Source organism: Phascolarctos cinereus, unplaced genomic scaffold (genome assembly GCF_003287225.1).
Source record: "Phascolarctos cinereus isolate Bilbo 61053 unplaced genomic scaffold, phaCin_HiC Scaffold_8;HRSCAF=390, whole genome shotgun sequence".
In the NCBI taxonomy this organism is placed as follows: domain Eukaryota; kingdom Metazoa; phylum Chordata; class Mammalia; order Diprotodontia; family Phascolarctidae; genus Phascolarctos; species Phascolarctos cinereus.
In genome coordinates this window covers 1,840,065-1,862,958 of record NW_027556291.1, presented here as the reverse complement: position 1 = coordinate 1,862,958, position 22,894 = coordinate 1,840,065, and the positions used below count along the sequence as shown (strand labels likewise).

The 22,894-nt window shown below is 43.7% G+C and overlaps 1 pseudogene; it reads right to left on the bottom strand.

The window, feature by feature from the left end:
* LOC110201043 (DNA repair and recombination protein RAD54-like) overlaps window positions 1-20,725 on the bottom strand; it is a 31,609-nt pseudogene extending 10,884 nt beyond the window's left edge.
* Between the last annotated feature and the right edge of the window lie 2,169 nt (window positions 20,726-22,894).

Below are 22,894 nucleotides of genomic sequence, written 5' to 3'. Positions count from 1 at the left end.
TTCTAACAAGTCCATGCACAAGGTTGTGTCCCAGACTTTTCGACAGCCAATGAGACATCCTTGAAGGATGGCTTGGTGGTATAAAGATACTAGATTCATCTCTGTGGTGTCCATAAGGCAAGAGTAGAACAGTGATTAGCAGGAAAGCTCGATTTTTACACTTAACTTATTACAGACTAGCAGAATTTTGAACCAAGTTCAGAGACAGAGAACCATAACTCAGTTACAGGACAAAAACAGTTAATTGCAAATAGGGCCAAAAAATAAACAATACAGGATCAATTTAATCTTCTCACAGGACAGGTCACCCTGGGCTGCAACCTGGGCTCCATTACTCTCTGGAACACATTCTTACATTCCCTCCTCCTTTCTAGTGGGTTTGCATTAATCCTTCATTATTCCTATGTCCTTTGCATTGTATTTGAAAGTCTTTCTTCAGATGGCTACTAAGACTTTGTTTCTGAATTGAATTGTTAAATTTAACCATTATGTGTCCTGGAGTTTGCAGCCTTTGTTTTTTCAGTTTGTTTTTGTTTTTTTTCTGGAGGTGATCTATGAATTCTTTCAACTGGAATTTCATTTTCTAGGTTCAGAAGTTCTGACCAATTAGGGTTATTTTCTTCATGATTGTGTCAATATTTTCTATCTGGTCATGTTCTTCTAGGACGTCTATGATCCTTAGGTTGACTGCACATCCTGCCTCTGCAGAAGAAAAAAATGTCAAATAGTATGCTTCAATCTTCTTGTAGTTGTCCTTCACTTTTGTGTATTTGCATTCCCAATCTGTTGTTCTCTTATTTTTGGTGGGGGATGTTTGCCATGGTAGATCCCAGGTTTTTTATTCCCTTAGCCTCAAGTCACTGACAGTTTAACAGAAGAAGACAACACACAAAAAGGAATGAAAAGGGATCAGAGTGAGGAGAAGGTCCCACTTCACACCAGTCAGAGAACACCCAAAGAAGTAGAGTCAGGTGAGAAAGGAGAGAGGAGGTGTCTGAGATGAGCTTTCTCCTTAAAAGGAGGTTTGCCATTCATAGCTCCACCCCATGATTGGTGCCCCAATAATGGCTATGGGAGGTGCTTAAGAAGGAAGGAGGTTGGAATAGCTTCTGTTGAGTGTGAGTTAGGGAATCAATTAGAGATCAGTTATCCTTCAATCAAAGGACTGTCTCCCTTTAGTGAGATCCCACACTATAAATACCATACAGTGAAGAAGATGAACTCCAGGGACCTTAGAGAAACGAAAAGATTTAGAAATTCTTGGGAATCTCAAAAACTGTAAAAGGGCAATAAATTCCTCCACTGTTCAGAAGTAAAATAATAAAGGAGGTGAAGAGTGAAATATGGACTACAAACAGACTATAAATCCGATGTTGTAAGAAGAAATCACAACGATGAATAATGAAATGACAATTTTATGCACAGGATGGAGAAGGGTTCCCAGATATCAAAATCTCTGACTAAGTGAACTAGTAAAAGACAGAATTTGAAGTCAAATCTTCCTGATGACCACGCTAATCTTCTCCCCACTTTCCAACACTGTCTTCTGCTGCCTATACAATGTACCCGCTAAGCAAAACAAATCCGAGGTACCACATCACACCTATCAGATTGGCTAGCATGACAAAACAGGAAAATGATAAATGTTGGAGAAGATGTGGGAAAATTGGAACACTAATGCATTGTTAGTAGAGTTGTGAACTGATCTAACCATTCTGGAGACCAATTCTTTCTTCCATAGCTCTCATTTCTATTCTAATTTTCCCCCTAGCATGCTCATTTCATTTATTAAAAAAAAAACACGTGAACTCTTTTTTTTCTTGTTGAAACTGGAGTAAACAGGGTTAATGACTTTTCCAGGACCACACAATTAATAGGTGTCTGAGGCCAAATTTGAACTCATGAAGATGAGTCTTTCTGACTCCAGAGCTGGCACTCTCCACTGTGCCACCTAGCTGCCCTGAGCTCTCTTTTTAAAAAATAATTTATTTATTTTTAGCTTTCAACACTCACTTCCATAAGATTTTAAGTTTTAAATTTTCTCCCCCTCCCTTTTCTTCTCCCTCCCCAAGACAGCACGTAATCTGATATAGGCTCTACTTATACATTCATATAAAGCATATTTTCACATTAGTCATGATATATAAAATAATTAGAATTAATGGGAGGAACCATGAGAAAGAAAAAAATAAAACAAAACAACAGAAGAAAAAAATATCAAATAGTCTGCTTCTATCTGCATTCAAACTCCATAGTTCTCTCTTTGGATGTGGATAGCATTTTCCATCATGAGGCCTTTGGAGATGTCTTAGATCCTTGTATTGCTGAGAAGGGTTAAGTTTATCAATGATAGTCAGCACACAAAGTGGCTGTTACTGTGTACAATGTTCTCCTGGTTCTGCTCACTTCACTTAGCATCAGACCATACAAGTCTTTCCAGGTTTTTCTGAAGTCTGCCTGCTCGTCATTTCTTATAGCACAATAGTATTCCATTACATTCATATACTACAACTTGTTCAGCCATTCCCCGATGGATGGGCACCCCCTCAATTTCCAATTCTTTGCCACCACAAAAAGAGCAGCTATAATATTTTTGTACATGTGGGTCCTTTTCCTGTTTTTATCATTTCTTTGGGATACAGACCTAGAAATGGTATTGCTGGGTCAAAGGGTATGTACAATTTTATAACCCTTTGGGCATAGTTCCAAATTGCTCTCCAGAATGGCTGGACCAGTTCACAATTCCACCAACAAAGCATTAGTTGAACTCTTCTTTTTAACTCTTCCAGGAATTCAAGTTGAATTTGTGCCCAAACTGGTGTTTTTCTATGATGTTTTGCTTGTAGGTGTTTTTGGAGCCATTCTCTTCTTTTCATTTTGTGTCCTAAGGGTTCCAGTCACTATAACAGTTTTTGATGATAGGATTATTTTTTGTTTCCTAATTCTTCCAGCCTAAATCCTTATTTCAGACTTAATGTTAAGGCCAGTCTCTAAACATTTCTCAAAGAAGTGTCTGGGCTAGTTCTCCTGCTAATTTCTTGGGATTATGTTATTTCAGGACCTCAGGGACATCTCAGGCTAAGGACCTGTAAACTTTCAATCCTCCCAAAGTGATCTGATCCAGGGCAAAGTCTGATCACTTCCCTCTTGGTCTGAGCTCTTCAAGTTCCTGAAGTGGGTTTGGGTCTGAGCAACAGGTTCAGAAACCCTTTGCACTTTTCCTGTGTGGAGTTTCAGTAGACTACTGTTGGACTCAGCCACTATCAAAATCTTTGCAGGTTGAAAGTGACTGAGCTGTAAGCTTCCCTTTGATCTGAAATTCCTGCCCTGATTGTGACCTGGGACTTGTAGTGAACGGCAGAGCTACCAATTGGCACTTGTCCCTGGCATCTCTTTATGTCCTCATGTATGATCTGTTTCTGTGCTCTGATGATCAGACACAGACCCCAGCATCTGAAAACTTGTCTCTATGTCTTCCTATGCCAGCCTGGGATGGAAAAATGACACCCTGGGATATTTTTTAAATTTCCTGCTTTTTTCTGCTACTCCACCATCTTGGCTCTGCTTCTTCTACACCAACCTCTTTGCGTGCATTCAGATGAAAGTGAGGTTCAAGTGAGACCTGGTCCCCTAAATCTTTCTGTTTTTTAATAGTGTACTTATTTACATGAATTATATGAGACAGTAAATTCATTTTTCACCCTCCCTTCTTTACTAGAATATTCTTTCCCCTATTCTTTTCCTTTCTTCTAATAAGATAATCAAAATATAACAAAGCTACTCACATGGGCTGGACCTTGTTTAACTTCCTTGATGACCTTTGATAACATTAGGGTTCTAAGGTGACAAATGTCATCCCCCCATTAAAATGTAAACACTTGATTCTTTTTTTTATAAGTTTTTAAATTTTTTAAAATTTATTTTTAGTTTTCAACATTCACTTCCACAAGATTTTGAGTTCCAAATTTTCTCCCCATCTCGACCCTCCCTCCACTTCAAGATGGCATGCATTCTGAATACCCCTTCCCCTAATCTGCCCTCCCTTCTATCACCACCCCCTTCTCTTATCCCCTTCCCCTTCTATTTTCCTGTAGGGCAGGATAGATTTCTATACCCCATTGCTTGTATATCTTATTTCCCAGTTGCATGTAAAAACAATTTTTAACATTTGTTTTTAAAACTTTAGGTTCCAAATTTTCTCCCTTCTTCCCTCCCCATCCACCCTCATTGAGAAGGCAAGCAACTTGATACAGGTTTTACATGTGTAGTCATGTAAAACATTTCCATAATCAGTCATGTGAAAAACTAAGTATATTTCCTTCATCCTATCCTGCCCCCTGTTTATTCTAGTCTCTCTTTTAATCCTGTCCCTCCTCAAAAGTGTTTGCTTCTGATTACCCCCTTCCCCAATCTGCCCTCCCTTTTATCATTTTCCCCCATCTCTTATCTCCTTCCCTCCATTTTCCTGTAGGGTAAGATAGATTTCCATACCCAATTGAGTAACACTTGATTCTTGTATAGTTTTTTTCAATTTCTCACTTGGATTTACATTTTTCAATGTTTCTTTTCTCTCTTTTGACTTCAAAGTTTCTACCCAGCTTCGGTCTTTTTATCTTTTTATCAGGTCTTTTTTTTTTTTTTTATCAGGAATGCTTGGAAGTCCTCTATCTAAATAAAGAGCCATTTTCCCCAGTAGAATTGTACTCCATTTTGCTGGATAAGTTATTCTTGATCATCATCCTATATCTTTTGCCTTTGGGAATATTATATTACAAGCTCTTCTCTCCTTTAGCTGCCAAATCTTGTGTGATCTTGACACAAGATCCTTGGTATTTGAACTCTTTATTACTGGCTGCTTGCAATATATATAGATATAGATATAGATATAGATATATATATATATACATATCTATCTATCTATCTATCTATCTATCTATCTATCTATCTATCTATCTATCTATCTATTTCACATTCACATCCTGGATTTCTTTCAGTAGGTGACTGTTAGGTTCTTTCTATCTTTACTTTATGCTGTGGTTCTAATAGAACTGGGCAATTTCATTCATGAATTTTAAAAATATGCTATCCGGACTCTTTTGGTCATGGCTTTCAGGTAATCGAATGATGCTTAAATAATCTCTTATTGACTTCTTTTCCTAGTCTATTATTTTTGTACTGAGATACCTAACATTTTTTTCCTATTTGCCCCAGTATTTTGACTTTTAAAAAATATTTCTTGTCTCATGGAGTCTTTAACTTCTGTTTTGTCCATTGTAATTTTCAGAGAGTCTGTTACTTGGGCAAGGTTTTGTACCTCTTATTCCTCCTTCTTCTAAAATTTTCCTCCTGAGTTTTCATTTCTTTTCCCATTCTTTCCTATAGAGTGGGGGTTCTTAACCTGGCATCTGTGAATTTGTGTGTGTGTGTGTGTGTATGTATGTATTCAGAACTGTATTTCGATATAATTGGTTTCCTTTGTAATCCTGTGTATTTTATTTCATGCATTTAAAAATATTATTCTGTGAAGAGGTCCATAAGTTTCACTAGATCTACCAAAGTGTTCTATGATATAAGAAAGGTTAACATTCACAGATGCCATTGTTCCAGAGACACTTCAGGTTTCTGTTTGAATGTCTGCAACAACCACAGCCCCTGAGTGAAGAATTCTCAATACAAAACAATAGACTTGGGGGGAAAAGTCAATAAGAGATTATTTAAGCATATTTCTCTTTGCAATTATAATGCATGTATCATTTTAAACTCATTTTAATGTCTTTCTTCATTTATTCAAAGAATACTAGTTAACCTTGTATCCAAGCTGCATTTTTCTTTGAGGCTTTGCCCATAGATTTTTGAAGGTTATTTTATTCTACTGGGTTATTCTATTCTCTGGCTCCCTAAAACCTTTTATCATCAATATCTTTTTTGTTTATTTATTTATGCCTCCAGCCTTACTTTCTGAATTGAGACTTTGTGCTAGAGCCAGGATCTTCACACTTCTGGAGGGGATCCTGTATTTCCTGGAGTCCTACTGCTGTATTCTCTGGATATTGGGTGCTATGTTCTTTGAGGATCACAGGAAGAGGCCCAGGTCAGGTTGCTGAAAACTTTCATCAAGCCCTATGAGACTGGTCTTGGGCATGGTCTTCCTAGTTCAAGTTTTGCCAGTTTAGGATCCCAGTTTGTCCTGGGCAATACAATTTCAGGCTTGCCCCTGGTTGGAGGTCCAGTAGATAATTGGGGGTCCCAGCCTTGGAAAGTTAGTATGCAGATGGAGAGTGAAAGAGCTGTACTGCCATCCTGGTCTGCAGTTCCTTCCCTGTTCACTTGCAAGTGGATTGAATCCAAGATCATGATTTGGTGTCAGTGACAGAGCTGCAGACCAGCCCCTGTTTTTTGCCCAAAGATCTGCAATCCTTCTCCAGGGTCAACATGACAACTCCATGCCCATACCTGATCACTTTTTTTTCAATCTTCATCATTATCTCTTCCTAGATATTCTTTGATCTCTGGATTTAAGGGTCACTTTTCTCTCTTGGTTCTCCTCTTACCTGTCAGTTGACTGCTTCTCAATCTTCTTTGCTGGATCTTTAACCATGTCATGTTTGTTAACTATGGGGGACCTCCAAGACTTTGTGCTCTGCCCTCTTTTCTTCTCCCTCTATACTATCACACTTGGAAATTTTATCAGATCTCATAGCTTCAGTTATCATCTCTATGTACATGATTCTCTCTCTCTCTCTCTCTCTCTCTCTCTCTCACACACACACACACACACACACACACACATGTATACACATACTCAACTCTAGTTTCTCTCCTAAGCTCCATACAATACCATAATATCACTGAATGTCCCAAAGGTATATCAAACTCAACATATCTAAAACCAGAACTCATTATCTTTCTCCTAAAACACCTCTTCCAAACCTCCCCATAACTGTTAAGGACAGTACTATCTTTCCAGTCACCCAGGTTCATAATCTCAATGCCATCATCAATGCCTCACTCTCACTGACTCCATACATGCAATCATTTACCAAATCATGTTGTTTCTACATCTACAACACATCTCCTACATGTCTCATTCTCTCCACTTCAAAAGCCATCCCTCTAATTCAGGCCTTCATCACTTCTTGTACTACTGCACTAGCCTTTTAATTGGCATCCCTGCCTCATCTCCCCTTTCTTCAACCCATCCTTCATAGAGCTGTCAAAGGGTTTTTCATAAGGTATAGGTCTAATCATGTCAACTCTCCCCCCTACTTAATAAACTCCAGTGGCTCCCTATTATCTTTGACACTGAAAGCTCTTTTCCACTTGGATCCTTCCAATCTTTGCAGTCTCCTTGCACTTTACTCCCCTGTGATATACCTCGCCATACTGGCCTCTTCACTCATGACATTTCATATCCCTTCCTCCAGAATCAGTGTGACATTTCCATGCCCCATTTCTGGTTACTTTTTTCTTTTCTTTTTTGAGGCATTGGGGTGAAGTGACTTGCCCAGGGTCACACAGCTAGTAAGTGTCTGGGGCCAGATTTCTACTCAGTTACTCCTAACTCCAGGGCTGGTGTTCTATCCACTGCAGTGCTACCTAGCTGCCCCCTACTTTTTTCAATCCTCTTCATTCTTCACCTCTCTGAAGCATTTGACACAATTAATCACCATTTCTCCTGGGATATTCTCCACTTTCTAGGTTTGTGTCACTTTTCTCTTTTGGTTCTTCTCCTACCTGTCATTCCACTATTTCTTTGAATCAGTTGACACCCATGTGCTTAGACTGCTCTTCCACTTCAACCTCAACCTCTGACTTTCTTCATGACACCTTCATTAGGAGGCCTTTCCTGGTTCTCCCTAAGGTTAACTTCCATAAACTCTGTATGTATCTCATACATACTTATGCATATACCTGTTGTCTCTATGGTGAGTGAAAGATGAAATGACTGAGGAAACAAAGGTTTGAGTTTCCAAGCATATCAATTTTATTAAGCAATGCATGGCAATTACCGAACAAAGCAGGACCAGGCCCCCTTGGCTTAGTCCTGAACCCTGAATACAGGAGGAGACAGACTTTTTTTTTTTTGCTTTTTGGTGAGGCATTCAGGGTTAAGTGACTTGCTCAGGGTCACCCAGCTAGTTAAGTGTCAAGTGTCAGAGGCCAGATTTGAACTTGGGTCCTCCTGACTCCAAGGCTGGAGCTCTATGCACTGTGCCACCTAGCTGCCCCTGGAGACAGACTTTTATACATTAAAAACAATTCATCAAACAAGACTAATCAATTGAAAGAAAACAATTAACCAATATACAAGATCAGGCAATCTGATTTCTACTTAGAGAAAAGATTAAGGATTTTCCGAGTTGAGATGGGGGAAACAAACAGATGCAATTTCTTGAAATCAGAAAAGAAGTGTCCCCCATCCCCCAAGTGTCTATGAACAATCAAAGGATCATGGAAACAATAACTGACTGGTCAGTACAGGACCAGTTTTCAGATAAGACATATGGGTTGCTTGAGATATAATTGTGAAAAAACTCCTTGCATCAGTCTTTGGATCTGACCAGGGTTCTGATCAGTATAACTGAGGTCCTTGGTTAAGGGTCTCTAAGCAGCACGTAGGGGTGGTCCAGCTTCCCAGCCAGGCAGGGCCAGGTTCAAACAATGCAATAGGCTTTTTCCCAGTTCCAACAAATGAATAATGTTTTCTCACAAGACAGAAGTTAGGTTAAACCCATAACTGAATAGAAAGGGCTAGCTCCAGAATTGAGTCACAACATGAAGTCAGTGTGGTTCACTCATTTCCCACAATTAACCACTTGCTATCCTAATCCTCTCAATTCCCTCGTCTCTCCATCAGAATGTGAGCTCCTTGAGAGCAGGAACTGTATCCTCAATGCTTAGCACAAGATCAGGGCTCCCCTCCCTCTGGGCTCTCTCCTTTCTCAGATCCTGGCCACCTTCTCTAAGATCTTCTTAGCCTTGTTCTTTGTTGCCCCCTGATGATGAATGACTTTATAGCAAGTTCTCCTGGCTTTATCATAAGAGGTCTTTGGTGCTATTCTTTATTACAAATATATCCCAGCTTTGGTGCTTGGGCTGGTCTTAGAGGGCCAAGAGCCTGGGGCCCCAACTGGGGTTGTTAGGGTCTTCCCATGAAGCATTCACTCTGGCATGGCTCCATGGCCATGATCACTGACCTCTTACTTCATTTTATGAGATGACTGAGTAACTCAATTAGGCCCTGAATTTCCCTGTGACCATAAGGTTGTAGCAAGGAGATTGGCCACTGAGTTTCACGGGGGACAGAATCACCCCCAGGAGGCCAGAAGAGATGTATAAAGGCTCCACTTCCCTCTCTCTTTTGGATTTCCACTCAAGAAAGGCATACCAATTGGAAGAAGTGCTCAGGGAACTGAAAGCCAGTCTCAGGTTCACCTGGGCAAGGACACTTTTGTGGAGAATTTGTAATTTCTTTTCAATTGGCTCCAGTACAGCCATTTTATTCTTAAAGACAGTCACATGAGCAAATGAAACTTTTTTTTTTTGGTGGAATTTAGCTGACCCCTCCAAAGATTTTGCCCAGGTGATTAACTGGCTAATGATAAAAGAATTTCTGGTTCAGCTTTATTTTCTCATGACTAGCATTTCCTGGCTAGTTGTAAACTCCAGAACATATCCCCTAGTGTTTATTGATCAATTTATAAGTTTCTCCTATGTAGATCTTCCCCTTTTACTATCTATCAGCTCTTTGGTGTGTAAATCTGGATGCTCCCCTTTGGCTTGGTAAAAATTCCAATTGTATCTAGTTTGCTGAAAATGCTACTTATGCCTCTTCCCCTTTTTTAACCTTGAGACTATGTTCCAGGTACATAATAAACCTGTAACAAAATGTCTCTTGTGAATAGCAGAGAAAGCTAAAGCAACTCCATTTTGCCTGCAGTTCCTCTATTTTGCCCCAGAACTTGTTTATATTGCAACTGCAACCCTGTCTGTGACCTTCCTGACTGGTGACACAGCAAGGACAGTCCTATCTATTAGGATAGGGTAATAAGAAATAGCTAACCTGAAGGCCAGCAATAGACCTGCCCAATAATGGGATTGCACATCCCCTATTCTTACCCTGCACAATCCTGAGGTTCATACCCAGTTAACCTCCCGCCTTTGTCCTTTTGTTCCTTGGGGAGTCTCCTCCTGTGAAGGCAGGGCTCCCTTGCTGGCAAACTCAATAGATTCTCATTGGTTCCTAAGTTTACGATATTGGGTTTGGGTTCTGGTTTGAGTTCTGGTTTGTTGAGGCACTGAACGCTGCTAAGTATGATTGGCAGCAGTATCCATCAACAAATCCATGGAGATTCTTCTCACTTCCACATGCACCAGTTGTAGACACTATTGCGATTTCCTTTGTACACTGAACATACCTTTTTGTTTTTTAACAAGGTATACAGTTAGTCCATTTTAGGGGAGACCCTAGATGTGAGCTTGTGATAAGACAAAGCTACCCCAGGACCTGAGCGGCCTCAGCTTCCCTGATACAGCTTCCTTCCCCTTTCTCAGCCAATGTGGGGTAGGCCTAGGACAAAGCTGCCCCTGGAGCAGCTTCCTGATTGCCTGAGGCCACACAAAGTCCCAGCCAGGTGGAATTGGCCTCTTAGCTTTGATGAGTGCCTGACTTCATGCAGATTAGTTGGGCCTTCAGATGGAGAGGAGGGGGCCTGTGTCCTGAGAAGCTAAGTACCAGCGTATCCTTGTTGCATATTCTCGCTAGGTTAGGGCAAAGTAAACCTCCTTGGTTAAATATTCAGTGATTTGCAAGGGCCTCATTTTGGTCCTGACATCAAACCTGAATTAAGAGAGTGTAAGTAAGTAAGATGAGATGGTAGAGTGAGGGGAAGAGACCTGAAAATATGGAGGAGGGTTGGAAGGACACTGCATCCATGGATCCCTATCTCCAGAGCCCTCCTGAGCAGGTTCCTGTGGAGACCAGAGGAAAACATACTTGGGGGGAGAGGAGGAGGGCTGGACACTGTTCACTCAGGAGCTGTGGTGGTTGCAGAAGTTCAAACAGAAACCTGAAGTGTTCCTGGAACAATAGCTTCTGAGGCCATGGCCCAGTGGAGCCAATGCTCCTAGGCTCTAGCCTGGGGGAAGTCTCTGAAGACCTACTTTTATAGGCTTGATTAAATTTATTGGAGTCTTCAGAGGGTGAAAGCTCTTTGTCCCTTTTTAGGTGGCCCAGATGGAGAATTACTTACACCTTGCTTCCTAAAGATGAATTTCCTTTGCCCAGGGGAATCTGCAAGGGAGAGAGTGAAGTTCTTCCAGGAAATGGGTTCACTAGATGTTTGAGATTAGGACACATTTTGCTGCCAGTGATGGGAATGGGAAGAGAAGTTGCAAAGCCCTCTCCAGCCCTGTTAGTTGGGGAGAAGAGGATGGCACATCCCCAAGAGGGAATTTTGATAAGCTCATGGAACTGATAAGAAAGCACAGAGAGGGCTGTCCCCCACATGGCTTGAATGGAGGAAAGAGAGACAGATATCTCTGGCCTCTTTCCCCCACCCCTTTTTCTAAGAGAGACTTTAATTCCTTCCAGGAGGTGAAGCAGGAAGTTCGGGCCAAAGGCTGACCACTCTGCTCTCTTCAGAGAGGTAACTGGGCTAGAAATATATCTATCTGTTCCCTTAAATATTATTAGTCTAGGCATGGCACTTCTTAAACCCCATCGCAACCCACAGTTTAAGAAGTACTAAAGGACTCACAAGTGGAAAAAGTTTAAGAAGCCCTGGTCTAGGGGATGTGGTTTTCAGGTTCAAGTTAACTTCTGATCACTTTTTCATTAACTGGGGGGAAAGGAAGAGACTAACCCCAAGCTTTCTATCCAAGGCTTGACTCCCCACCAGATGCTAGCTCCACAATGAACACACATATAGCAAAAAAAAAAAAAAAAAGAAAGAAAGAAAGAAAAAAGAAAAGAAAAGAAAAGAAAAAGAGATCAGAGAAAGTATACACAGGAAAACACAGAGTGAAGTGCTCTCATTGGGAATGAAGTAACTCAGTTCAACCAAGAGAGGGAGTCCCAGATCTTACAAGGGAAGTTCCTCAAAGTCTCTAGTTTAGCAAGCTTGGGATAGGGACTTGGTGGAAACCGCCAGCCTCTCTCCCTTCAGCAAGCTAAAGTGGGGTTGATATCTTCCATCTTCTCTCTCAAAGCTGGAAGCCAGAAGTCCCCCAAATCCCTGCAGAGACTCTCAAGCTTGATGAGGACATAAAAGCTGTTCTCTTTTCCATTCTTACCAACTCTGCCCCACCCCTCAACCAGTTGTGGGGCACTGACCTTCACCAATGAGGACAGTCCCAGAACAATTGGGTTGGAGGCTGGGGTTACAAAAGCAGTTGATGGCCAGCCCTTGAAGGTGGTGCCAGTAAAACTGTACAGGGAAATTCACCCCCGGGTCATCAGGGGCCTGGACTACCCTCCAGAACACTGCCCCATCCAAATCATTCCAGAGAGGTCAAAGAGAGCAATCCATGGAGGGGAAGGCTAAGCATCTTTGCAGACTCTTTCAGCAACCTCTAAGCATGTTATTGTGGGCAAGGCCAAATACTCAAAAACCATCTCATATAATTAAAACCATATAATATCTGGTTCTCAGGAGAGTGAATGTGATTTCTTCTTTAGTGATAGAGATGAAGGAAGCTGGAGTAATTCAGTATACTGGATCACCTTATTTCTGAGGATGGAGGATGGCATCTGGTAGCTTACAGTGAACTACAGGTAGCTCAGAAAGTCATCATGTCTATCTCTACAGCTGTGCCTGATCTAGTCAATGTTGCAGACCAGCACTTCTTAAACTGTGGGTTACAACCCACAGGTCTAAGTCTCTGACCAGGACTGAGGGCTCTTGAGTGGAAAAAGTTTAAGAAGCCCTGTTGTAGACAAGGTACCCCAGACCCAGGGGCCAGGAGTGGGGAACCCGGGGCCTCGAGGCCACATGTGGCCCTCTAGGTCCTCAAGTGTGGCCCATTGACTGAATCCAAACTTCACAGAAGAAATCCCCTTGATAAAAGGTTTTGTTCCATAAAACCTGGACTCAGTCAAGAGGCTGCACCCAAGGACCTAGAGGGCCACACGTGGCCTGCAGGCCGCAGGTTTCCCACCCCTGGTCTAAGCGATCAAATTTGCCAATGCTTTTTTCTCGATTTCTGTGGCTGAGACAAGTCAGGAACAGTTTCCTTTCACCTGGGAAGGAGTCCAATATACATCCCCATCTTTCCTCAGAGTTACCTGAACTATCCTTCATACTGCTACACTATGGTGAGTAGGGGCAGGGAACAAGCATTTATTAAATACCTCCTTTGTGCCAGATGTTGTGCTAAGCACCTTCCCAATATTATCTCAAAGAGGTCTCCCTTCCTGAGAGTACTGATGCATACCACTACATTGATGACACAATGTTGACTGGGCCAAATGAGGCCCATATGAGTGACAAGGAATATGAAAGTCCAGAAGCCTGCATATTTAGTCAAGTTTTGGGGAACAGAATGGGCGGGGAAAATCTAGAGGGCTCTAGGCAAAGTCTAGAATAAGCTCTCAGCACTCGTTCCTCTGGTCTAAGAAGGAAGCCCTGAGACTTACTGGATGTCTGGTTTTGGAGAAGTCCCATTTCCCACCTGGCTAGCCTGATGGCCTCCATTTACAAAGCCATCCATAAGTCTACCTCTTTCGAGTGGTGCCCAGAAAAGGCTACAGCCCTGGAAGATGGAAAGCAACCTGCCCAGCTCTCCTCTTGGGCTTAGGACCCTGCAAGAACCATGTTTCTGGAGGTCTCTGTCCATAACGTCCAGGCTGAGTGGACCCACTTTTTGGTGACTTGAGCTACATGTTCAGTGGAGCAGCCACATGCTATACCGCTTTTGAAAAGCAGGTGCTTGCCTCTTACTGGGTCCCAGTTGCTGTGGAACAGATTATATTGGATTATATAATTACACTTTGTTCAGAGTAGGCAAGTGGTCTGGGGCCTGGAGAGCACAGGACTGGACAATCAGAGGTTCTCCCTTTGGGGGTGAAGCCTAATGGAGAAAGTTTTCTGATACCTCCCACTGCATACAGTTGAGGTGTCAGGACCCATCAGAGACATCACATACTAAATAACCAGTTTGGAGCTGTTATAACAAAAGGCAGAAGTTGCGGTCCAGTTTGGGTAGTTGGGTGGTGACACCATGCCGTGCTGGGCACAGGACCACACAATTTCCCTACCTATGGAAAAGGTTGCCATTCTTAACTCAAGTAGATCTCAACCTGTCCCCAAATGGCAAAATGGTAGTCTCCCATCATAGGAAAAGAGTTTTACCCCTACTGATCAACAGCCAGGTCACAGACAAATCAATGCTGCCCTAGAAAGGGGAAGTGCTCTCTTGTGCGGTGACTTCTTGGAGATTGATTTATCTGATAAAAATGTACATAGTTCCGGCTGATCATCTCCAGTCCTTCCTTATTCTTCCCCCAGCACAGCGTTGCCTTGGCCCCCTCAGAGGACTCTATACACCCTGAGAGGTAGCTCGGGTCCCCCCCCAAAATGACAGGCTCACTTTCCTCTGAGATGCTTCAGAGAACTGCTTCTCAGAAAGGGCTTGGGGAACAGAGGGGTGGTACTGTTGAGAGTTTCTTTCTAATAGCATGGGGAAGTGAAACTGTTGCTCTGTAACTATGGAGGATGTTGATTTACCTGGAAGAAAGGTAATTTTGAGTCACCGCATGCTGGTGAGGGAGAGTCTCTATTTGGCCAGTGTAGAAGAAGGACACATCCCCTCCACAGAGTACTCTAAGGTAGCAAAGATTTTGTCTGATTTCCTTGATGGGGCTCTTGGGGAGGGGGAGCTTTGGGCAGGTGGGCTAGGGATTGCGACAGAGAGAGCCTTTGTATCAACTTAGATCCCAGGACAGGATTAATGTAAGAGACTTATGATCACAAATGACCCCGATGCAGGAAGCACTGTTGATCTTCCAGAAATTTCCATGCTGTGGCCCTCATGTTCCTGGAGCTGCTCCTGCCCATCACTGCCTCACATCAGGAGAAGAAATATTCAGCCATACTGAAGGCGTGATCATGTGTCAGGGAGCTTCATCATCACCACCCTGTACTGGAAGGTGCACCATGAATTGCAAAAAGGTGGTATCACCCACCACCACATGGACCAGACTGTAAGACCTGACATGTGGTCCTTCTGAAGGGGGGAGGAAAAACCTAGGATTATTGGTTTTTGTTCTCCCCACATTTTTATTTTGTTTGTGTTTTGTTTTGGTATTTTTCTTTTTCCCTTTTCTCCTCTTTCTCTCCTTAGTACTGCCTGGCTAGGAGGACCATCTAGTAAAATTCCTATAAGCATTTAAATAGTAGAAAATATGTAGGACCTTCACTTACTGTGTGACCCTGGGCAAGTCATCTAACCCCGAGTGCCTCACCAAAAAGCAAAAAAAAAAATATGTAGGACCTTGCCACCAAGAAATGGAATGTAATAAGACAAAGCTGCCCCCTGGGACTCCATAGGCCTCAGTTTTCCTGATGTAGTTTTCTTCCTCACTTCCCACCCCCAGCTAACATAGGGTAGGCCCAGGACCAATCTGTTCCTGGGACTTGATTGGCCCTGGCTTCCCTGAAGCAGCTCCTTGGTCATCTAAGGGCATAAAAGTCCCATGGATTTGGAATCTGTGCCTGTCATAGTTGATGAGTGCCCAGGACAGGGGTGGGGAACCTGCATCCTGGAGGCCACCTGTGGCCTTCTAGGTCCTCGGTGTGGCCTTTTGACTGAGTCCAAGTTTTATAGAACTAATCGTTTTATGAAGGGGATTTGTTCTGTGAAGTTTGGATTCAGTCCAACGGCCACACTTGAGGACTTAGAGGGCCACATGTGGCCTCTCAGCCCCCACCCCGGGTCTAGGAGCACACTAGTAACAAGAAGAGAGTGTCCAGAGAAAGCAAGGGTAACAGTGTCCTTGCTGCATAGGGTAAAGTAAACCTCCTTTGTTCAATGTTCAGTGAAGTTCAAGTTCCTCATTTGGTTCCCACAAGAAGTAAGAAGTGGTGTTAGAGTTAAAACTCTGCCAGTCACCCCTAAGCTTGGTGGTAGAGATTTTCCCAGAAGCTATGTATGCTCTGGGATCCTAGGCTAAGAAGCCAGAAAGAGAGAAGTGGGATCTCTTCTTTTTGGCCTGAGGCTGCTACAGGACTGAATCACTTTTTGTAGAGTCCAGACCCGAAGTCCCAGGTGGGCTGGAGGGCACCAACTGTCACCTCTACTAGTCTGGCTGAGATGACATCTTTCTTCAGCTGAAGTTATAGCTTAAGACAGGGACACCAGTCCAGGGATTTAGTCATATCAAGTATTAAGTTAATTAAGGGGTATCAGAATGCACTTTTAGGAGTGTGACATCTGGCTTCAAAGCCTTTATTGTGTAGAATGAGAGGATCTATCCTACAGAAGCTTCAGTACTAGCCCATGGCTTGCAGGGACCAAAAGACAGACACTGAAATGTAAACAGGAGAGTGAGCCTCTAGATACAAAATAGATATGTCTCATCCTAGAAAGAGTAGGAGGCTTTTATATCTCAATTGCATATGAAGAGACCAGAAAGACAATGACTTTATCTCCAGGGCATAGATTGCCTATACATAGGTCCCTAGCCACTCAACTACAAAGACTCCCAAAGGAGTGTGGGAGGAAAAAAATCACCTCAAGGCCACAAGGAGCTGGGAGAAAGGGCTTTTGAGCCAAGAATTTGATGTTGAGAAGGTCAGCTTTCTCTCATCTCAGGACTGGAGGCCACAAACACTTCCAGAACTAAGATTCTAAGAGGGTTAAAGGGAAGAAGCTTCTGCCCATGCTAAGCTTAGGATAGCTACCCTAGGAGAAGAGGCTTTGTAAGACTTCAGTTAAAAAAAAGCATGACACTACAGCTGAACAGAGCACTACATCAACCAGCCACCCCTGATGTTGGGGGAAATGCTTTGTAAATACTGTTCTCGCTAAGACAGCTGAATAAATGCCTTTGTCAAAGAACTAAGTTTGCTGGCTGACTTAAGAGGAAGTACACTGGCAGGGACTCTTGACTCACATTTAGGAGGATTGTTCATTGTTGTCCCTAGGGCTCAAAGAGAACAAAAATGACATCACTACATTGGGGTCAAGGTGCAGTGTGTCCAACTGTGGCTTATCAGGCCAATATGAACTCTGAAGGCTTTACCACAGGTTGGGCACAAATAGTCCACGTGAACACCTGGACTGGAGATGTCTCTAAATCTGCACATCTCATGTTTCTTTTGAGCTATTGCAATTCTGTTCTTAAAGCACAGCGCCTCCTCTGCTATGGACATGCCATGCTGGGTGGTCTCCCATGTCTCACACTTGATTCCAAAGTTCTTCAGAGAGACCTTGAGAGTGTCCTTGCATTGCTTCTTCTTACAGTCACCAACTGGGTTACCCCTGGAACCCAGGGAGTAGTAACAACCAGTCTTCTTGGGACTCTTTTAGTCAGAGGGTTGGGGGAAGGGTTGCCATGAGAGATCTGAAGAGGGATGAAAAGTTTTGGAATAGACACTTCAATGACTGGGTTAGTGAACTGAGTAGAGGCATAAAAGGACTGCCTTGCTGCACTGGCTCAGTTGAGATTAACATAAATGTGTAGCAGATCTAATCAGCATCACTTTATGATTTTCTCATGCACTGGCTCCAAGAGAAGGCAGTGGATGCTGGGAGTAATACAAAGTTGGGACTTAGCAAGGCATAGCTGGTGATAGGACAAGTCAGAAAGAGACTTGAGTACAGAGGGTAGTAGAGTGGAACTAGTTCGCTCAGGGGTCAGGAAAAGGAAAGGGAGAATTGGTGATTGGTGACCTAGGAAAGAATTGAGGGATGGAGCTCACAGTTAGAGTGTAGAAGGGTTAGGAGTTGTAAGGCAAATTAAGGCAATAAGCATTTCTCAGACAACTACTATGTGCTAGGTACTGTGCGAAGAGGTCCGGATTTAAAGGCAAAAGACAGTCCCTGCTCTTGAGGGTCGAACAAGCTAATTGGGGAGACCACCTGCAAACAATTACACACATAGAAGATAAATTGGGATGAATTGGAGGTAAGGAGGCAGGGGAAGGCATAGCATTACGGAGTGTATGAGGAGGATAAGAAAAGATTTCTTCTAGATGGTGGGACTTCAGCGAATGGAGAATTCACTGGAATGACCAGGACCAGAGAAAAGACTCAGAGTTCACGGCCACAGAGGCTGAACATTCGGAAAGCCTGAGGGTCTGTTTCTATCTCTGACTGTAGCTTCGGTGGACGGGAGGAGGAGGGGACTAAGTAGACCGAGGAAGTGCGACGCTAGGGTGCTAGAGGGCTACGTGCTGAACTCTCCTAGTAGGAGAGCAGGAGTTGGGGAAAAGTAAAAATCCAGAGTTCAGTCCCTTGTCCCAGAAGGTTAAGAAAGGGCCTCTGAACTACCTGTCCCAGAATTCCACGGGGCTCTCAAAGCCGCCCTGGGATTCGCTTTGCCCAGCCCGCAGGACACCGGGAATCTCCAGCGCCCGCCGTCTCGCCGTCTGGAACCCCGCTTTTAGGGCACGGTCCGCCTCCAAGACCAGACCTCCCAGCGGAAGATACACGATTTATAAGGCATAGGATTCAGGGCTGCGGGCCTCGGGGTAAGCTAGGACTACGGCGCTTCTGGAGGGTCAAACACAGCAGCCAATGCCCCCTCCCACTCGCATTTGCATTCAAATTGGACGTTCTCCTACAATGGCTCCCTACGCGCTTGCCGTAGAAGATCGCGATGTTTGAAATGTCGGAATTGCAGTTCACCTACAGCCCGTCGGCTGTCAAAGCCACACTGAGTTCATTCTTCTAGGCCCGCAGGAGCCCGGAATCTCCAGGGCGCGCCCTTTTAGCGTCAGTAACCGTGCTTAGGCGCAGTAGTCGCCGGGGACGGGGCGGAGGTCCCTTGGGCCAGGACAGAGAATGTTAGCAAGTTTAGGAAACCGGGCCCGAGCATTTGGGGTTTCCTAGCCCTACGGTGCCTCTCGAGGGTTAGAATTAGCCCATCGCCCCTCCCCATTCGCATTTGTATTTAACCTTGGAATTTTAGGGCAGCTAGGTGGCTCAATGGATAGAGCGCCAGGCCTGGAGTTAGGAAGACCTGAGTTCAGATTTGACCACCAGACATTTACTAGCCGTGTGACCCTGGGCAAATCACCTCACCCTGTTTGCCTCAGTTTCCTCATCTATAAAATGAACTGGTGGAGGAAATGGCAAACCACTCCAGTATCTCTGCCAAGACCCCCAATGGCGTCACGAAGAGTCAGACGCAACTGAAACGACTGAACATCGGGTGTCCAGGCCTATGGTGTCTTGCGAGGGTCAGTCATCACTCTGTCGCCCCTCCCTATTCTCGTTTACAGTCAACCGAGAAGAGTGGAGTCATAGTGTTGTATAAGATCGCGATGTTTGAAATCCCGTAACTACCCTTCCCAGAATGCTAGTGGGTTGTCAAAGCCACACTGGATTCCCTCTCCTAGGCCCAGGGATCACCAGAGTTCGTTCGCCCTGTCGGAGTCTGTAACCTCATTTAAGTTCCGGGGCAGATCTCTGGAGCCAGAATAGGGCATCTTATCAACTATGGGAACAGGGCTCCAAGACTCGGCTTTTCCTAGACGTACGGTGCCTCGCCAGGGTCTGAATCAGCAACCCATCGCCCCTGCCCAGTAAGATTCAAGCATCAGTCTTTGCTGCCCCCGATTGGCTTCCTAAACGAGTCCTGCAAGAATGCGATGTTTGAAATCTTAGACTAGAACTCCTAGAAAGCCAGTGAGCTTTCAAAGCCGCACTATATTCTCGTCCCTGGGCTCACAGGCTTCTAGGAGTCTCCATAGCTTGCCTTTTCGGTGTCTTTAACTTTGCTTCAGGGTAGAGGCCACCTCCTGAGCCAGAGCCGGGGCTAAGGGCAGATATGTCAGGGTAGAAGATGTTATCAAGTACATAAAACAGCCCCGGAACGACAAATCCCAGAATTCCAATGGGCTCCCAAAGCCAAACTAAACTCACTTTATAAGGTCCTCACAATTCCCCAAATCTTTAGAACTACCTCTTTCGGCGTCTGTAACCTCACCTAAATTCCAGGGCAGAGGGCCCAGAGTCAAGATCCCACAGGCCACGATAAGAGATGGTATCAAATACAGGAAATGGAGTCTAGGCCCGGGATTTTCCTAGACCTACGGTGCCTCGCGAGGGCCAGAATCAGCTGCTAATCGTTCCTCCGTAATGGTACTTGTATTCAACCACGAAACTTTACTGCTTGATAGGCTCGAATCTCAGAACTATAATTCCCAGAATGCCACTGGACTTTCAAAGCAAGACTGGATTCCTTCTCCTGGGCCCGCACAATTACAGGAAATCCTAGAACTCGCCCTGTCGGCGTCTGTAAGTTTTCCTCAGTTCCCGGACAGAGATCGGGAACTAAGGTCTGGTTGGGGGTGGGGCATATTATCTGGTATAAGAAACAGGACCCAAGGACCCACGTTTTCCTAGGCCTACGGCGCCTCGCGAGGGTCAGAATCAGTCGCTCATTGCCCTTCTCCCAGTCATACTTGAATTCAATCATGCTGCTATCCTGTTGCCTGGGGAAGAGAGGCTTGATAAACTCAAATCCCCGAACTACATCTCCCAGAATGGCAATGGACATTCACAGTCTCACAAGATCTACTCTCTCCTGGGCCCCCGCGATTCTAGGAAGTTCTAGAACTCCCCCTTTTGGCACTTGTAACCTCGCTTTGGGGAAGGGACCACAGCTTGGGCCAGTGCAAGGTACCAACAGCCTGAGGGCCGGAATGGGGGATACTATGAGGTATAGGAAACAACCCGGAACTACAAATCCCAGCATGCCAGTCGGCTCTCAAGCCCGAAATCGGTTGACTTGTCCTTGATGCACAATTCCCCTCTCCTTCAGAACGCTCCCTGCGGGTGGTTATAAGTTCTTTTTTAAAAAATTAAACTATTTATTAATTTTTAGTTTTCAACATTCACTTCCATAAGATTTTGACTTTTAATTTTTTCCCCCTCCCTTTCCTCCCCCCATGGTGTAATCTGATATAGGCTCTACTTATATGTTCATATTAAGCATATTTTCCCATTAGTCATGATGTAAAGAAGAATTAGAACTAATGGGAGGAGCCATGAGAATGAAGCAATAAAAAAAAAAAAAGGAAAAGAAGAGCAAATGGTGTGCTTCCATCTGCATTCAGACTCCATAGTTCTTTTTCTGGATGTGATGGGGTTGGGATCTGGGCCCCAGAAAGGAAAAACCTTGGATTTTCCCCCATGGCCAAATCTCTGGAATTCACCTGAGGCTATAATCCCATCAAGTGGCCTTTCACAAGGCTCTACACCCAATCTCTCCTCCATTGTCTTGGCTCCCTATGGCCCCAGGCCACTTCCCACCCTTAGTCTTATCTAGGCTCCATTTCCCTGGAATTCTATGACCTCATAGACTACTTGGCCAACTCCTAGATCCCTCCCACAGTCTTTCTGTATATAAGGTCCATCTTGTCTCCATTAAGAGGCTGGGATTCTTTTAATCTAGCCACTGCTCACTCATGTTTAGACTCCTTAAGAGTCTGCCCAATATGACTATGTCCTAATAAACCATGTCTTTGGCTGAAAGAAGGCTTGGGTGGAATTCTTTTGGGCAGGATCCACGTGTTTTGATTTTGGGGTCCCAGCACCCCTGAACCCCTAAACCACATCAGATGTGGATAGCTTTTTCCATCATGAGTCTTTTGGAGTTGTCTTAGATCCTTGCATTGCTGAGAAGAGTCAAGTCTATCAAAGTCAGTTACCGAACAATATGGCTGTTCTCCTGGTTCTGCTCACTTCACTTAGCATCAATCCATACAAGTCTTTCCAGGTTCTTCTGAATTCCACCTGCTCATCTTTTTTTTTTTCTTTTTAAAAAACGATGCAATAGTATTGATTACATTCATATGCCACAACTTGTTCAGCCATTCCCCAATTGATGGGCATCCCCTCAATTTCCAATTCTTGGCCACCCATAAAAAGAGCTGCTATAAATATTTTTGTACATGTGGGTCCTTTTCCCGTTTGTATGATCTCTTTGGGATACAGACCTAGAAGTGGTATTGCTGGGTCAAAGGGCATGTACAGTTTCACAGCCCTTTGGGCATAGTTCCAAATTGCTCTCCAGAATGGCTGGATCAGTTTACAACTCTATCAACAATGCAGTAATGTTCCAATTTTCCTACATCTTCTCTAACATTTATCATTTTCCTGTTTTGTCCTGTTGGCCAATCTGATAGGTGTGATGTGGTACCTCAGAGTTGTTTTGATTTGCATTTCTCCAATCAATAGTGATTTAGAGCATTTTTTCATATGACTATAGATGGCTTTAATTTCTTCCTCTGAAAACTGCCTGTTCATATCCTTTGACCATTTATCAATTGGGGAATGACTTGTATTCTTATAAATTTGAGCCAGTTCTCTATATATTTTAGAAATGAGATCTCTATGAGAGAATCTGGTTGTAAAAATTGTTTCCCAGCTTTCTGCTTCCCTTCTAATCTTGGTTGCATAGGCTTTGTCTGTGCAAAAACTTTTCAATTTAATGTAATCAAAGTCACCGATTTTGCATTTCACAACGTTCTCTATCTCTTGTTTGGCCATAAATTCTTCACTTCTCCATAGATCTGATAAGTAAACTATTCCTTGCTCTCCTAGTTTGCTTGTAGTATAAGTCTTTCTATATAAATCATGTCACCCTGATGAGGTCTAAAGGTTTAGGGGTGCTGGAACTCCAAAATCACAACACACAGGTCCTTCCCAAAAGAATTCGATGCAA